Source organism: Lycium barbarum, chromosome 6 (genome assembly GCF_019175385.1).
Source record: "Lycium barbarum isolate Lr01 chromosome 6, ASM1917538v2, whole genome shotgun sequence".
Lineage (NCBI taxonomy): Eukaryota > Viridiplantae > Streptophyta > Magnoliopsida > Solanales > Solanaceae > Lycium > Lycium barbarum.
The window spans coordinates 103,372,585-103,391,638 of NC_083342.1; positions in this window are offsets into that span (position 1 = coordinate 103,372,585).

The following is a 19,054-nucleotide window of genomic DNA, read 5'->3' on the forward strand; positions in this document are numbered from 1 at the left end:
CTTCTTTGAATGATGGAGGCAAATATGAGAAAGATAGTTTGCTTAAATGGCAGTAATTACCATATTTGGAAAAGCAAGATGAAAGATCTTCTATTTGTCAAGACATTGCAATTACCTGTGTTTGCTTCTAAGAAACCCGAGTCTATTGAAGATGAAGAGTGGGAATTTGAGCACTTACAGGTTTGTGGCTATACTAGGCAATGGGTTGAAGATAATATTCGAAACCATATTGTGAATGAGACAAATGCTAAAAGCTTGTGGGAAAAGCTTGAGACACTTTATGCTTCGAAAACTGGCAATAATAAGTTGTTCCCACTGAAACAATTGATGAATATTGGATACAAAGAGGGCAGCCCTATTTTTGATCATATCAATGATTTTCAGGGTGTCCTTGATCAGCTGTCTGGAATGGGTGTCAAGTTTGATGAAGAAATATAGGAACTTTGGCTTCTTAATACTTTGCCAGACTCTTGGGAAATCATTAGAGTTTCTTTGACCAATTCTGCTCCCAGTGATGGTGTAACTATGGAATATGCTAAGAGTGGTGTTTTGAATGAAGAGATGAGAAGAAGATCTCAAGCTTCGTCTTCTTTAACTTCACACTCCGATGTTTTGGTTACTGAAGACAGGGGGAGAAGCAACCTCAGAGGTCAGAATAATAGAGGCAAAAGTAGAAGCAAGTCAAGATCTTCCAGGTACAAGAATCTTACATGTGACTATTGTCACTTGAAAGGGCACATCAAGAAATATTGCTACAAGTTTAAGAGAGACCAGAAAAAACAAAAGAAAGAAGGCGATAATGAAAATTGTCTTGCTGTTGTTGCTGAAAATGATCTTCTTGTTGCTTGTGGTAAAAATGATATCAATCTTATTTGTGATGAGTCTACATGGTTTGTGGATTCAGGTGCCATTTCTCATGTCACGCCAAAGAAGGAATTATTTTCTTCTTATACTTCGGGTAATTTTGGAATGTTACAAATGGGCAATGATAGTGAGGTTGAGGTATTTGGTGTTGGCACAGTTTGCTTGAAAAGTAAGAATGGTTCGAGGTTGGTTCTTAATAATGTCAAGCATGCTTCGGATGTTCGTCTGAATTTAATTTCTGTAGGAAAGCTTGATGATGAGGGTTATGATCAAACCGTTGGTGGTGGCAAGTGGAAGCTTCTTAGAGGTTCAATGATTGTGGCTCGAGGTAACAAGATATCTGACTTGTACTTATTTTAGGGCTCCATTTGTGGTGACTCAGTAAATTTGGTGGAGAATGATACTTCATCAGAGTTATGACATAGAAGGCTGAGTCATATGAGCGAGAAGGGGATTGATAACTTGGCTAAGAAGAATTTGCATTCTGGAGTGAAACAAGCAAAGTTAAAGAGATGTGTTCACTGCTTAGCCGGGAAACAGAAAAGAGTTACCTTTCAGAGTCATTCGCCTTCAAGAAAGCTGGATTTGCTGGAGTTGGTATATTTTGATTTGTGTGGTCCTTTTAAAGTAAGCTCTTGTGGTGATGCACTTTACTTTTTGATTTTTATTGATGATCATTCTCGCAAACTCTGGGTATTTCCGTTGAAGTCCAAGGATCAAGTACTTGATGTGTTCAAGACTTTTCAGGCCTTGGTTGAGAGACAGACAGGAAATAAACTAAAATGTATCCGCTCAGACAGTGGTGGTGTATACATTGGTCCTTTTGATAGAAAACTCTTCCAAAGACTCCTCAGTTAAATGGTTTAGCAGAGAGGATGAACAAAACTCTAGTTGAGAAGGTTAGATGTTTTCTTTCAGATGCTAAGCTGCTAGATTCATTTTGGGCAGAAGCACTTAATGCTGCTGCTTATGTTATCAATTTATCTCTTACTATTGCTTTGGATGGTGATGTCCCTGATAGAGTTTGGTTTGGTAAAGATGTCTCTTATGCTCATCTGAGAGTCTTCGTGTGTAAGGCTTTTGTGCATGTTCCTAAGGATGAGAGGTCAAAGATGGAAGTTAAAACTAGGCAATGTATCTTCATTGGTTATGGTCATGACGAATTTGGCTATCGTTTCTATGATCCAATTGAGAAGAAACTTGTTAGAAGCCGTGATGTTGTGTTCTTTGAAGACCAAACAATTAAAGATTTTGACAAAACTGAGAAGGTTGATTCTCAGAGCAATGAGAGCTTAGTTGATGTTGATCTAGTTCCTGTGACTATTGCACCTAACGAAAATCTTCAAAATAATGAAGATCAAGTTGATAATGAAGATAGTGATCATATTCAGAATGACCAGCGTGATGTTATTGATGCTCCAGTGGAAAATGATGTGGTTGGCCACCAACCAGCTGCTATTGATGCTCCAGCGAGTTCTCTCAGAAGATCTATTAGAGAGAAAGTACCTTCCTCTCATGATTCTCCCAATAAATTTGTAATTTTGACTGATAGGGGAGAACCTGAAAGTTTTGATGAGGCCATGGATAGTGAAGAAAAAGAAAGGTGGTTTGATGCTATGCAAGATGAGATTAAATCCTTGCATGATAATCATACATTTGATCTGGTTAAGCTTCCTAGAGATAGAAAAGCTTTGAAAAATAGGTGGGTTTTTAGGGTGAAACATGAAGATAGTAACCCAATTCCACGGTACAAGGCTAGATTGGTTGTCAAGGGCTTTAATCAGAAGAAGGGAGTTGATTTTGATGAAATCTTTTCTCCAGTTGTGAAGATGTCATTCATTCAGGTTGTTCTGGGCTTGGCTGCAAGTCTAGATTTAGAGTGTTTCTTGGTCGCCGGGATGGCGGTTTCCTCCACATAGTCGGGGGGGGGGGGGGGGGGAGAATTGTTAGGTTTTTGGGTTTTCCCTTTCTATGTGGAATTGGATTAATAAAACCCAATCCAATTTGGACCAGACCACTTTTGCCCAAAAATTTCTCTATATATAAGATCAATTTAAGTCTTATTTTCAGAACACAAGAGTGAATTCATAGCAGCCATATAGAGAGAAAAACGTGATATAGAAACAGATTTTCGTCCAGAAATTTTCTGCTACAGAAGTCCGCTTTAAATTGCGTTTCCCGATTCGTTAACCGTTGGATCGTGATGAAATTTGAACTGGGAATTCTTAACATCTGGTTCTTCGATTTCAATGGTGAAGATCGGAATTTGTGGTCTATAGCTCCAGTTTTCTAGTACGAACAGTAGCTCATTTTTGGGGGTGATTTCTCTCATTTCTTCACCAGTTTTGGTGTTATCTTTTATGTATTGTTGCTCCGTACTTGGCTTTGTTGTTGTAGACATTTGGAGAACATTGTTGTAACTCTTGTTGATTATAGTAGAGCTTTTGTGGGCCAGAGGTCCCGTGGATGTTTCCTCTTCACCTTGAAGGGGTTTTACCACGTAAATTTGGTGTCTCTTGCATGCGATTTATTTTTGCTTGCTTTGCAATTTTATTGTTGGTATAGCTGTTGCCCGGATTTCCATTTGTGCTAGTATTTATTGTCGTCTCTTGGTTCAAATAGTGTGAAAAGTTTTGACTTGGGTATTTCTTCAGTTGTTACCTCGTAGTGCAATTTGGTTGTTGCTTGTTTCTTCCCAACAATAACCCAAAAGATAAATCTGTGTGAGCCTAGGTTGTCCAAGGCGGACAATACATGCTATGGTGGCTGTGATAAATTTGGTACCAGAGCCTGTACCCCTCAGTACAATGGTGGGGCAAATTTTAACGAGGACCTTGAGTCCCTAAAAGAGGCTGGGAGGGTGGGGTGTATGTGACGCCCCCATGGAGGGCGGAGCTTCACAATTTAATCACGTTATATTTGTCTAAGCACATCTAGAGCCTGCTTGGATGGGTTTATGCCTATAAGCTACAAACAACTTATAAGCTAAAAAAAATAAGTTGGGGTAGTCTAACTTATTTTTTTTTTGGCTTATAAGCTGTTTTCAGCTTATAAGTTGCTTTAGATAAGCAAAGTCAAATGGGCCCAATTATTTTTTTGAGTTTATTTTAAGCACAAAATGACTTTAAGCTGGTCAGCCAAACACTCAAAAAAACTGAAAACAGCTTATAAGCAACTTATAAGTCAATCCAAACGGGCTCCTAATCCGCTATTTGGTTATTTTTAAAAATAAAGTGAGTTTTTTGTAAGTTATAATGGTTGGTAAATAGCTTAACCAACCTTTATTGGTAGTGAAATTGAGGTACTAAAATATACTCCATTAGATAGCGGTACCACAAAAGCAATTTCAAGTAGCAATAGTACTCCGCTATTTATCAAGACCTAAGATTTTGTCAACTGTCTATTGCTACTTGTTAGATTTTATGAAGTGTCATTAGTTATATATCAGTGTGGGTAAAGTACATTTCATTTAGTAAGCGTGTACCCAGATAGAATAAATTACAGAAGATATGGTATCTTCCTTTTAAGTTGAACTTACTAATACTAGAATGTCCACCAATAAATAACGCCGTCTCTTTAGCTAATTTTAATATGTCAGCCAACCAGTTTGCAACATGCATGTTAAAGTATATTGATAAAGTAATTTTTTCAAGTTATTGATATGAGTTAAATCTTTAAAATAATCCCAATGTGCATCAGTGCATGACTACATTTTAATCGATTGTTTAATTGTTCCGATATGGCGGATTTGAATCATGCTGTCGTGCCACTCTGGATGGCACACTGGGACTCAAAGTTCTAATGGCAAATTCAACGACATACGCCAGCGTCACTATATGTTTTATTATTATATACTCTGTATTAAGACTAGCAACTAGTAATCAGAAAATAGTAGTAATAACTACAGTACAATAAGAAAAATTGAAGGTGGAAATAAATTAGGGAGAACTAGGGGAACGACCATATTTTGGTATCCTTTACAACAATTTAGCCTTCTATGTTATTTATTCATTTTTGGTCAACAAAGTTAACAATAATATACAATATGCAAAAAGCTTAGGGATTTTTTTTCTTTCTATATATGGGTATAGTTGGAATTAGGGGTGTACATGGATCGGGTTGGTTCGGATTTTTCAAATATCAAGCCAAACCAATTGCATCGGATTTTTAAATTTATAAACCAAACCAACAAAATCCGGGTTTTTCAAGTTCGGGTTTTCTCAGCTTTTCGGGTTGCTCGGGTTTATTGGGTTTTTTCGGTAAAGTCTTCATACTAAAAATATAACTTGTACTTCAAATATTTATTTAGTCATAGTAAGCTACGGCTATCTAATTAAGATACGTTTTAAGAAAATAACACAAAATGTGAGATGAGAGATGACATTGTCCTAAATATTCTACAAAAAATAAAATAAAATGAAATCGCATAAAATAAAATGATCATAATCTAAAAGTACTAAGTCATGTTATAATAAATCCTGCTAAGTTATAAGGCATATAGAAAATGATCATAATCTAATAGTACTAAGTCATGTTAAAATAAGTAAGGCTAATACTTATTAATTACATGGCTAAATATTAAAGAAAAAATAAAATTAAGTTATATATTTTCACTGTCTAAACCATAAAACTAAATAATAGATATCCAAAATTATTGTCATTCCTAGTTTTAGAATTGAATTTCTTTCTTAGCATTAGTATTGATTTGATTTTTTGTTCTGTTTTATTTGAGTTGCTAATATCTATGAGCTATAAAACTTATTGACCATTCAAAATTCTAAGGTTTAACTTGAAATAATATGTTAAAAGACAAAAAACTAGGAAAAAGTTTAAGAAATATTTATAAATAACATTATAAATAGATTTTTTTTATGTATAAAATATTTATTAAACTTTATATATGTAATGTCGAGTTGGTTTGGTTCGGTTTGACTTTGTTTTAGTTAAAACCAAACCAAACCAATGGTGGTCGGGTTTTTCTTTTTAAAACCAAATCAAGTCAAACCAAACCACTAGTCGGATTTTTTTCTCGGTTTGATTCGGATTGTCGATTTGATGCGGTTTGTCAGTTTCCTTTGTACACCTCTAGTTGAAATTGTTGAAAACACAAAGACGGGGCAATATACAAAATTTGAGAAAGATTGGAGGTAATTTGTAGTTGAAAATTTTCTAATACGTATCTCACACAGGTGAACACAGACATGCAGGGATACATAAGATATACACAAGGGATACACAACTTGTCTTTCATGTTCATCGTCTACTTCGAGTTTCCAATTCAAGCTACCTAAAAATCTCCTCCGAATTGTGGCAAAGTTGAGATTCAAACTCCTTAAGATATACTTGATCTTTTCCAACACATTCATTCAAAACAAATTTCAATTACACAAATCCAATTTTTCTAACTCAAGCTTAAGTGAGCTTCGATGGATTTTTAATGGCCGGATTGGCTAAGCTGGGGTTCCATTGACTCGTATTACGTCCAAGTTTAATTATTATCAATTCAATGTTTTGGCTTTACTCAATTCAAAGATGAGTACTCAATTTGCCCCCATCTTATCTTTCTTTTGAGGGTTTTGTACATCTTTTTAAAATACATTTAATAATTTTAATCATTAAAATATTTGTCTAAACTATTGTTTATCTATCTTAGCCTCACTTTATCAGCACTTTGCTAATTAGAGAGTAGGTCTAAGAAAAGTTACTTGTTATTTTTCTAACACGTCAAATATTTCAAGACAAATTTAATTTGCCAAAATGACTTATATTTTCTTTTGGAAATTGAAAATTTTATTATCAAGTCTGAAATCTATACATCATATCACAGGCTAAGCCTGTCAACCGGTTCAAACCGACCAAAAGTTTTGCTTAAATCCAGATTTTACACATAAATTAACACTTTAGTTTATTAGTTCGAACCGGTTGACAGGCTTAGCCTGTGATATGATGTACAGATTTCAGGCTTGATAATAAAATTTTCAATTTCCAAAAGAAAATATAAGTCATTTTGGCAAATTAAATTTGTCTTGAAATATTTGACGTGTTAGAAAAATAACAAGTAACTTTTCTTAGACCTACTCTCTAATTAGCAAAGTGCTGATTAAGTGAGGCTAAGATAGATAAACAATAGTTTAGACAAATATTTTTATGATTATAATTATTAAATGTATTTTTAAAAGATGTACAAAACCCTCAAAAGAAAGATAAGATGGGTCAATTGGTAGTGTCTCCATTTATCTACTGCACTGAGTAAAGCCATGTATTCCTTCTCATAAATTGACTCACCCTATGTTTTGGTGCCAAAACCTTGCTAAAGAAGGCAACAGGTCTGTCTGCTTGCATTAGTACAACCCCAATTCCTCCATTACTAGCATTAGTCTCCACTATAAACTCCTTAGAGTAGTCAGGTAAGACTAAAACTGGGGTGGTTGTCATTGCCCCTTTAAGAGTTGTGAAAGCCAAGTCAGCTTCATCATTCCATCTAAAAGCATCCTTCTTTAAGATATCAGTCAAGGGTCTACAGATGGTGCCATAGCCAGCAACATATTTTCTACAGTACCCAGTTAACCCCAAGAACCCCCTCAGACTCTTGATTGAAACTGGTTTAGGCCAATAAACCATAGCTTGTATCTTGGAAGGATCAGTAGAAACTCCTTCCTTGGTGATCATATGACCTAAATACTCAACTTGTTTCTGACCAAAAGAACACTTTGACTTCTTAGCTAAGAGTGAGTGAGCTCTTAGCAATTCAAACACAACAACCATATGAGCAACATGTTTCTTTAAGGACACACTGTATATAAGTATATCATCAAAGAAAACCAACACAAACTTTCTCAGATAAGGTTGAAAAATCTGATTCATCAAGGCTTGAAATGTTGCAAGGGAATTTGTTAACCCAAATGGAATTACTCTAAACTCATAATGTCCCATGTGAGTCCTAAAAGCTCTTTTGTAGACATCATCCTCCTTCATCCTGATCTGGTGGTAACCTGCCCTCAGGTCAACTTTAGAAAACATTGCTGAACCATGGAGCACATCCAATAAATCATCAACAATGGTTATAGGATATTTATCCTTGATATTAATCTCATTTAGTCCTCTATAATCCACACAAAACCTCCATGTCCCATCCTTCATCTTGACAAGGAGAGCTAGGGATGAGAATGGTGATTGACTCTGCTGAATAATACCATTAGTGAGCATTCTGTGACTTTCCTCTCTAATTTATCTTTCTGATGGAAATTATACCTATATGGTCTCAAGATCACTGGCATAGCACCAGGCTTGAGTTAAATAGCATAGTCCAAGGCCCTGATAGGTGGCAAGGACTTGGGTTCCATGAACATATCCTTGTAGTTTTCTAGGACTGTCTTTATAGTTTCATCAACTAGCTCGTGCCCTTCAGTCACTATTGCATTAACCATAAACAGATGTGCTATGAGTGCTTGACCTTTCTTCAGTACTTTGCTCATAGTTCTACTGAAGATCATATTCAGCTTGCCCTCTTCAGTAATACCATGCAACACTAACTTATTTCCTTTTCTACCAATTGTAACACAGTTTTTCTCATGATCAAACTTGGTGGGATTATGCTTCTTCATCTAGTCATTGCCTAGAATAATATCACGTCCTCCAAGTGGTATGATAGGCAAATTTTCTTGGAAGAGCCTGCCTAACATCTTCCATTTGGATCTTTGACAATGAAAAGTGCACATGACATAGTTGTCATCTGCCACTGTCACTCTCACAGGAGGACAATAACTAGCTTGATACCCAGTTTCCTTAACAGTATTTTCATCAATGAAGCTATGAGTGCTGCCAGAGTCAATCAACAAAGCAAAGTTCCTATTCTTTATAGAACCACTTACTAATATGGTGTTGACACCTTTGGTACTGCCAGACAAAGCACTCATTCATATAGCTTCTTGTACCACCTGGTCCATATCACCTTCAATGATCACATCTTCAACAGGTTGATCTGCTATAATTTCCAACTCCTCTGTAGTTTCTACTTCCCCTATCAAACAATTCAATTGTTTCTTTTCACACTGATGTCCAGGAGAGTACTTTTCCCCACACCTAACACATAGATGATTGCTCCTTCTGTACTTATATACTTCTGGTGTCAATCTGAACCCAGTAGACTTAGTTGCTGCTGCAACAGGAGCCTTAGTAGGAGCATGTTTAGTGAACCTAGCTGAGAGTTTGACTGCAACTCTAGCATTCTTCTTAGCAACTTCAATTGCCCTTTCTTGTAGTTTAGCTTGTTCAATAGCAAGCCTAAAAGTAGCAGGCTTAAGTAGCTTAACTGTAACACCTCGTGCATTCGGGCTAAGATTTGTCTCATAAGACGGGGATATAATGAACCCAATTTGAGTAGTGTATAAATGGTGTTTGAAACCCAATCAAGACGTGAGAAGAGTCTTTGGGCAAAGCAAAGTTGAAAGCCACTCTACGGGGCATGTTTGCAAGTGAGTTTATAGAAGGTCTTACTCCCAACGACCATAACCCCTTTATTAATTTGGAATTTGGGAAAACTTCCTGGATGAAAGTTGTATCCCTTTGAAATAGCTTTCCAACGGTATATTATGGGTCTTGAACAGAGCTATGTACAAAAAGTTATGCCCGTTTTACTAAACAGTGTTCTGTCGATTTACGGTGGAAACATACGGACCGTAAATATTATACGGTGGAACATACGAGCCGTAAAAATTATACGGGCCGTATATTCGAGTCGTAAAATTGGTCCAGAAAGTCCAAATCACTGGAATGGTTTTACGGTATGATATACTGTCCGTACAAATTATACGGGACGTAAAATGGGGCGTAAAATGGGTCCGAAAGTAATTTTAAAACTTCGTTCTAAGGCTTTTTCACTTCATTCTTCACACCCCCAAGCCCTAGAACGACCTTCTATTCTCTCCCATCATCAAGAACATTAATGTAAGCCTATTCTAATCATTCCAAGTCAATTCTAAAATATATCCTTGTAATCTAAGCAAGAAATCATTGTTCACAAACTAGGGTTTTCAAGAAAACCCATCTCAAGGTTCAAGAACCAAGATTTTGGAAATCTTCTTCAAGTTCAAATCTTTAATTCAAGTTTGGAGCATTACCAAGTATGTAGAGTTATTATCTACGTGTGGAAACATTATTGTTCTTCCCCACGCCTCATAATCCATAAAATTATGATTCTCTACTAAAAACTAGGGTTTCTATACTATGCTCATGATAACCCTAGGTCCATGTCCATGACTATATTATGTATGAATTGTTATAATTCCATCATTGAGTTCTTAATATTTCTTTATGATTATTGAGAATCCGTCCGTAATCTATGAAAACCATACCTTGTATTCCATAGGTTCTTGCATGCATGTTTTTGACTAAGAATGATTGTTTCATGAATATCCTACATGTCTACAAGTTTTCATGCAACTATATTATATAATTACTTTCATGCTATGATACAAGATACATACATACTAAATACAAGTTATTTCATGAAACCATATTTACAAGTTATTTCATGAAACCATGTCTACAAGTTATTTCATGAAATCATGTTTACAAGTTATTTCGTGAAATCATGATTACAAGACAAGTACAAGTTAATTCACGAAAATCATGGGCTTCGTAGCCAACTATATTATGTTCATGTTTTTGGGAGTTGCACGAATTACCGAGAAGGCTCAGATAGCCTGAAACTATGTAGCCACTATAGGACAAGGATCGCTCCGCCCAGTTAGGACGATACCTTAATTTTACACTGAATGGATCCATCAGGCACGTTACCACCTTATACCCTGGCAAGGTATAGGGGCTCTGCTGGTCCGGCGAGGTACCAGACTCAACGTATCCACGTGGTGATATCATGTGTCGGTTTATGAAATGCTCTCCCTACTTATCATGTTTTACTTATGTTATATATATATATGTACTCATGCTCATGTTCATGTCCGGGTTTTCAGTTTCAGTCCTTATCATGTTATTCCATGTCCCATGTTGTTTCTTTCAGTTGCTTTACATACCACTACATTCATTGAGCTGACGTCCCCTTTTATTGCCCGGGGGCCTGCATTTCACGATGCAAGTACGGATTTACAGGACGACGCCTCTGCTCATTAGGATCTGCACGTACCAGCTTATTGGTGAGCTGCATCTCATTCAGGGTTTAGGCATTATCTTTCTTTATCTAATTTTTCATCTAAAGGTATGCTAGGGGCCTTGTCCCAGCAAGTATGTTACGTGTTTTTCAGACCCATGTTAGAGGTTTCATAGACAAGACAAGTGTCATGTTAGACTTCCAGAGTTGGTTAGCCGGTTTGGCTCACTTATGATATTGTCCGCATTCATGACTTAATCAAGTATTTATGTTTAATATTATGACTTACTATATTTTATAAAAGCTCATCATGCACTTCACATTATATTTCCGCTCATATATGCCTCATGATGGTTCAGCAAGCCATGTGGTTCGCTCGGTCATATGCAGTCAGGCACCGAGTGTCGTGTTACGCCCAGGCCATGGTTCGGGGCGTGACAAAGCTTGGTATCAGAGCCTAGGTTCAAGTGTCTTTAGGGAGTCTATGAAACCGTGTCCAGTGGGGTCACTTTTATATGTGTGAGGGTCCCATACATATAAATAGTTGACCACCAAGACATTTAGGATTGTCTCAATTCTTTCATATTCTAGATCGTGCAGTTAAAGCAATACTTTTAGGATGTTTTTATAATTCGTGCGTGTACGTATTTTCAGAAAATGCCTGCGAAAAGGAAATACACCAGAAAGGCTACAGCCACCAGCCAAGGGGCTACTACAGAAGCAACCCGCGAAGAAACCGTTCTGACTCAGACAGCAGCCCCAACCACTCGTACAGTTACACCTCCTAGTGATTCAGATGGGGATGTTAGGAATGCTATCAATATGCTCACACAACTGGTAGCAGCTCAGGCCCAACGTCAGGAATCTGGGTCGAGTTCATGAGGTAATGGGGAGTCTTCTAAGACTAAGGACTTTCTCAGGATGAAACCCCAGTCTTTACGGGGACAAAGAAAGATGGGGACCCTCAGGACTACATTGATGCTCTCCAAAAGATCTTCAGGATTATGACAGTTACAGAAACTGAAGCGGCTACTTTTGGAGCTCATCAGCTACAGGGCATTGCTAACACTTGGTATGAATCTTGGGAATTATCCCGAGGTGAGGATGCACCTGACGCTACATGGGATGAATTCACAAGTGCATTCCTGGACCACTTCATGCCAATAGAAGTCAGAGAGGCTAAGACTGAGCAATTTCTGAAGCTTAAGCAAAATGGCAGGTCAGTTCAGGACTACTATTTGGAATTTATCAGTCTGGCTAGGCATGCTCCACATATGGTACCGGATATGAGGGCAAGAGTGAGGAGGTTTGTTGGAGGACTTGATTCCCATTTGTATGATGGGGCTAACATTGTTGCACAGAATGGGGGAATGACCATCTCCAAGATGGTTGCTTTCGTACAGGGCAATGAGACAAGGCTAAAGGAGGAGGAAACCTTGCAGAAAGAGAAAGACAAGGAGTTCAACAAGAGGGTCAAGTCTACCGGACAGTTCAGCGGGAACGGAAACAGGAAATTCTTTAAGAACAGGTCAGCAGGACCTGCTCCGTCCACAGCAAGTGCCCCACTTCCCAAGTTCCGTAATGATAAGAGGCAAAATTCCAGGCCATCAAAGTCTTACTCTCAGGCTAGTGTGGGTCAGTCGACTTATACTCATCCGATATGCGGCAAGTGTAACAGGAGGCACTCAGGTGAGTGTCGTGTGGGTACTGATGCTTGTTTTAGATGTGGTCAGAAGGGCCATTTCCAGAAAGACTGTCCATAAGCCAGACAGGGTAATGGAGGTAATGTGACGCAGTCCATAAATTCAGCAGCTCTTCGTCACAATCAAGCCCAGCAGGGGCGTGGAACGGCAAGGTCCGGCAATACAGGCGGTGGTCAGAACCGTTTGTATGCATTGACAGGTCGTCAGGATACAGAGGCTAGAGCAGATGTTGTCACAGGTACACTCACAGTTTTCACTTTTGAAGTATATGCCCTTATTGACCCAGGATCCACCCTATCGTATGTAACCCCTTTTGTTGTTAAGAAATTTGGTATTGAACCCGAAAAATTGTATGAACCCTTTGAGGTGTCCACCCCAGTTGGGGAGTCAGTCATAGCTAGACGTATTTATAGGGGTTGCCCAGTTTTAGTCTATCATCGCAGAACTATAGCTGATTTAGCGGAATTAGAAATGGTAGATTTCGATGTGATCATGGGTATGGACTGGTTAGCTTCATGTTATGCCACAGTATGTTGTAGAACTAAAGTGGTAAGATTCGAGTTTCCTAATGAGCCAGTCATATAATGGGAGGGTAATTCAGTAGTACCCAGGGGTAGATTTGTTTCTTATCTAAAAGCCAGAAAAATGATTTCCAAGGGTTATATCTATCACCTAGTTCGAGTCAAGGATTCAGATGGCCAGACTTCAACTCTCTAGTCCGTCCCAGTTGTAAACGAATTTCCAGAGGTATTTCCCGAAGATCTTCCAGGAGTCCCTCCTGACACGGAGATTGAATTTGGAATTGATCTACTTCCCGATACTCAGCCGATATCTATTCCGCCATACAGAATGGCTCCAGTAGAGTTAAAAGAGTTAAAAGCCCAGTTGAAAGATCTTCTTGATAAGGGGTTTATTAGGCCCAGTGTTTTGCCTTGGGGTGCACCAGTCTTATTTGTCCGAAAGAAGGATGGTTCCTTACGTATGTGTATAGACTATCGTCAGCTGAACAAGGTCACCATTAAGAATAGGTACCCTCTTCCTAGAATAGACGACTTATTTGACCAACTACAGGGTGCCCAATGTTATTCCAAGATTGACCTCAGATCAGGCTATCATCAGTTAAAGGTTAAGGAAGTTGATATTCCGAAGATCGCTTTTAGAACCCGTTATGGCCATTTTGAATTTCTTGTTATGTCATTTGGGTTGACAAATGCGCCAGCTGCTTTCATGGATCTTATGAACAGGTTCTTCAAGCCTTATCTCGATTTATTCGTCATTGTCTTCATTGATGATATTTTAGTGTATTCCCGTAATGAGACTGATCATGCAGAACATCTCAGAATAGTGTTACAGACTCTTAAAGATCGCGAACCTTTTGCAAAATTCTCAAAGTGTGAGTTTTGGCTTAAGTCAGTGGCATTCTTAGGCCATGTGATCTCAGGTGAAGGTGTTAAAGTTGATTCTCAGAAGATTGATGCTGTAAGGAGTTGGCCCAGACCCACCTCAGTTTCTGATATAAGAAGTTTCTTGGGTCTGGCGGGATATTATTGACGCTTCGTAGAAGGATTTTCTTCTATCTCTGCTCCGTTGACTAAGTTGACTCAGAAGAAAGTTACGTTCCAATGGTCAGATACTTGTGAGCGAAGCTTTGAAGAGTTGAAGAAGAGATTGACTTCTGCTCCAGTTTTGACGCTACCAGAGGGAACTGAAGGGTTCGTGGTTTATTGTGATGCTTCGGGAGTTGGTCTCGGATGTGTCTTAATGCAACATGGTAAGGTTTTAGCTTATGCATCTCGTCAGCTTAAGGTTCATGAAAAGAATTATCCGACTCATGACCTAGAGTTGGAAGCTGTAGTTTTTGCACTTAAGATTAAGATATGGCGTCATTATTTGTACGGAGTGCATGTTGATATTTTCACAGATCATAAAAGCCTGCAGTATATCTTCAAGCAAAGGGAGCTGAATCTTAGGCAAAGGGGATGGCTTGAATTGCTTAAGGATTACGATGTGGATATTCTTTATCATCCGGGGAAAGCGAATGTTGTAGTTGATGCTCTTAGTCGGCGTTCCATGGGAAGTTTAGCCCATGTGGACGTAAATAAAAGAGTTATGACAGAGGAAGTTCACCGTTTAGCCAATCTTAGAGTTCGACTTTTGGACTCCGGGGATGGTGGTGTGGTTGTTCAGAATAGGTCTATTTCCTTTTTAGTCGTGGAAGTCAAGGAGAAACAGTTTAATGAACCCTACTTGTTGCAGCTGAAAGAGGGGATTCACAAGCATAAGACGACGACTTTCGAACGAGGGGGAGATGATGGTACCTTGAGGTACCGAGGCAGACTGTGTGTTCCATATGTAGATGGGCTCAGAGAGCGAATCATGTCAGAAGCTCACAATTCCAAGTATTCCATTCACCCAGGTTCCACTAAGATGTATCATGATCTTAAGGAGATCTATTGGTGGAATGATATGAAGAAGAATGTAGCAGATTTTGTAGCTAAGTGTCCGACTTGTCAGCAAGTGAAAGCCGAACACCAGAGGCCTGGTGGCTTGGCTCAGAATATTGATATTCCTATCTGGAAATGGGAAATGATCAATATGGACTTTGTATCAGGTCTACCTCGTTCAGCTAGGAGGCATGATTTAATTTGGGTGATTGTGAACAGACTTACGAAGTCATCGCACTTCTTGCCAGTTAAGACCACAGATTGAACAGAAGATTATGCCAAGTCATATGTTAATGAAATTGCCGGATTGTATGGGACCCTAGTGTCCATTATTTCAGATTATGGTGCTCAGTTCACAGCGAACTTCTGAAAATCCTTTCAGAAAGGATTGGGTACCATGGTGAACCTTAGCACAGCTTTCCATCCTCAGACAAATGGTCAGACAGATACGCTATTCAGATCTCATGTTACAATATACATGTTAGTTCAATACTCAAATATTTATGTCAGCTTAGTACTCAAATATCAGTCCAGTACTCACGTATTCATGTCGGTTCAGTATTCAGTTAATCCAGTATTCAGTTAGCTCAGTATTCAGCTAATCCAGTATTCAGTTAGCTCAGTATTCAGTCAGCCCAGTCTTCAATCAGTTCAATAGACATTCAGTTTAGTATCTCAGCAGTTTAGAAATCTTGTATTCATTCAGTTCAGTAAACATGTGTCCTTGATTTCAATGGTAATTGGGATGACCGCCTGCCTCTTATTGAGTTTTTTTATAATAACAGTTATCATGCTAGTATTGGGATGGCACCATTTGAAGCTCTGTATGGGCGAAGGTGTAGGTCACCAATTGGTTGGTTCGAAGTTGGTGAAGTAGAGTTGTTAGGGCCAGATTTGGTCTATCAGGCGATGGAGAAAGTCAAGTTGATTCAAGAGCATTTGAAGACAGCTCAGAGTCGCCAGAAGTCTTACACAGATGTGAGGCGAAGGAACTTAGAGTTTCAAGTTAATGATTGAGTATTCCTTAAAGTCTCACCTATGAAGGGTGTTATGAGATTTGGGAAGAAAGGGAAGCTTAGTCCCAGATATATTGGACCTTACAAAATTTCACAAAAGGTCGGTCTAGTAGCATATGAACTTGAGTTACCACAAGAGTTGGCTACTGTTCACCCAGTGTTTCATGTGTCCATGTTGAGGAAGTGTGTGAGAGACCCATCGTTGGTTGTTCGTGCTAATACTATAACAGTTAAGGATGGGTTGACTTTTGAGGAGATCCCCGTAGCCATTCTTGATCGTCAAGTTCGCAAGTTGAGAACTAAGGAAGTAGCCTTAGTAAAGGTCTTATGGAGGAGCCAGAAAGTTGAAGAGGCTACGTGGGAAGCCGAAGAAGACATGAAATCCAGATATCCTCACTTGTTTGAAGATCAAGCAGATAGACTTCAAGGTAAATACCTTTAGTATTCATGTCATGTCCCTTATGTATTCATGCCTCACGTTTCACGTTCAAGTTCATGTATTCTCTATTCCTGTCTCATGTTTTAGCACTCACGTTTTCATGAAACTATGTCATGTCAGTTTTCCATGTTCCATGTCATGTTTCTTTACGTTCATAAATTCAAGTAATGTCCAGCCACATTCTTAACCATGACCCATCATTCGAGGACGAATGATCCCAAGGGGGAGATATTATAACACCTCGTGTATTCGGGCTAAGATTTGTCTCATAAGACGGGGGTATAATGAACCCAATTTGAGTAGTGTATAAATGGTGTTTGAAACCCAATCAAGACGTGAGAAGAGTCTTTGGGCAAAGCAAAGTTGAAAGTCACTCTACGGGGCATGTTTGCAAGTGAGTTTATAGAAGGTCTTACTCCCAACGACCATAATCCCTTTATTAATTTGTAATTTGGGACAACTTCCTTCATGAAAGTTGTAGCCCTTTGAAATAGCTTTCCAACGGTATATTATGGCTCTTGAACAGAGCTATGTACAAAAGTTTATGCCCGTTTTACTAAACAGTGTTCTGTCGATTTACGGTGGAAACATACGGACCGTAAAAATTATACGGTGGAACATACGGACCGTAAAAATTATACGGGCCGTATATTCCAGTCGTAAAATTGGTCCAGAAAGTCCAAATCACTGGAATGGTTTTACGGTATGATATACGGTCCGTACAAATTATACGGGGCGTAAAATGGGTCCGAAAGTAATTTTAAAACTTCGTTCTAAGGCTTTTTCACTTCATTCTTCACACCCCCAAGCCCTAGAACGACCTTCTATTCTCTCCCATCATCAAGAACATTAAGGTAAGCCTATTCTAATCATTCCAAGTCAATTCTAAAATATATCCTTGTAATCTAAGCAAGAAATCATTGTTCATAAACTAGGGTTTCAAGAAAACCCATCTCAAGGTTCAAGAACCAAGATTTTGGAAATCTTCTTCAAGTTCAAATATTTAATTCAAGTTTGGAGCATTACTAAGTATGTAGAGTTACTATCTACGTGTGGGAACATCATTGTTCTTCCCCACGCCTCATAATCCATAAAATTATGATTCTCTACTAAAAACTAGGGTTTCTATACCATGCTCATGATAACCTTAGGTCCATGTCCATGACTATATTATGTATGAATTGTTATAATTCCATCATTGAGTTCTTAATATTTCTTTATGATTATTGAGAATCCGTCCGTAATCTATGAAAACCCATACCTTGTATTCCATGGGTTCTTGCATGCATGTTTTTGACTAAGAATGATTGTTTCATGAATATCCTACATGTCTACAAGTTTTCATGCAACTATATTATATAATTACTTTAATGCTATGATACAAGATACATACATACTAAATACAAGTTATTTAATGAAACCATATTTACAAGTTATTTCATGAAACCATGTCTACAAGTTATTTCATGAAATCATGTTTACAAGTTATTTCGTGAAATCATGATTACAAGACAAGTACAAGTTAATTCACGAAAATCATGGGATTCTTAGCCAACTATATTATGTTCATGTTTTTGGGAGTTGCACGAATTACCGAGAAGGCTCAGATAGCCTGAAACTATGTAGCCACTATAGGACAAGGATCGCCCCGCCCAGTTAGGACGATACCTTAATTTTACACTGAATGGATCCATCAGGCACGTTACCACCTTATACCCTGGCAAGGTATAGGGGCTCTGCTGGTCCGGCGAGGTACCAGACTCCACGTATCCACGTGGTGATATCATGTGTCGGTTTATGAAATGCTCTCCCTACTTATCATGTTTTACTTATGTTATATATATATGTACTCATGCTCATGTTCATGTCCGGGTTTTCAGTTTCAGTCCTTATCATGTTATTCCATGTCCCATGTTGTTTCTTTCAGTTGCTTTACAAACCAGTACATTCAATGTGCTGACGTCCCCTTTTATTGCCCGGGGGCCTGCATTTCACGATGCAGGTACAGATTTACAGGACGACGCCTCTGCTCATTAGGATCTGCACGTACCAGCTTATTGGTGAGCCCCATCTTATTCGGGGTTTAGGCATTATCTTTCTTTATCTAGTTTTGCATCTAAAGGTATGCTGGGGGCCTTGTCCCAGCAAGTATGTTACGTGTTTTTCAGACCCATGTTAGAGGTTTCATAGACAAGACAAGTGTCATGTTAGACTTCCAGAGTTGGTTAGCCGGTTTGGCTCACTTATGATATTGTCCGCATTCATGACTTAATCAAGTATTTATGTTTAATATTATGACTTACTATATTTTCTAAAAGCTCATCATGCACTTCACGTTATATTTCCGCTCATATATGCCTCATGATGGTTCAGCAAGCCATGTGGTTCGCTCGGTCACATGCAGTCAGGCACCGAGTGCCGTGTTACGCCCAGGCCATGGTTCGGGGCATGACATTAACACCCACCTTGATATCCTCTTT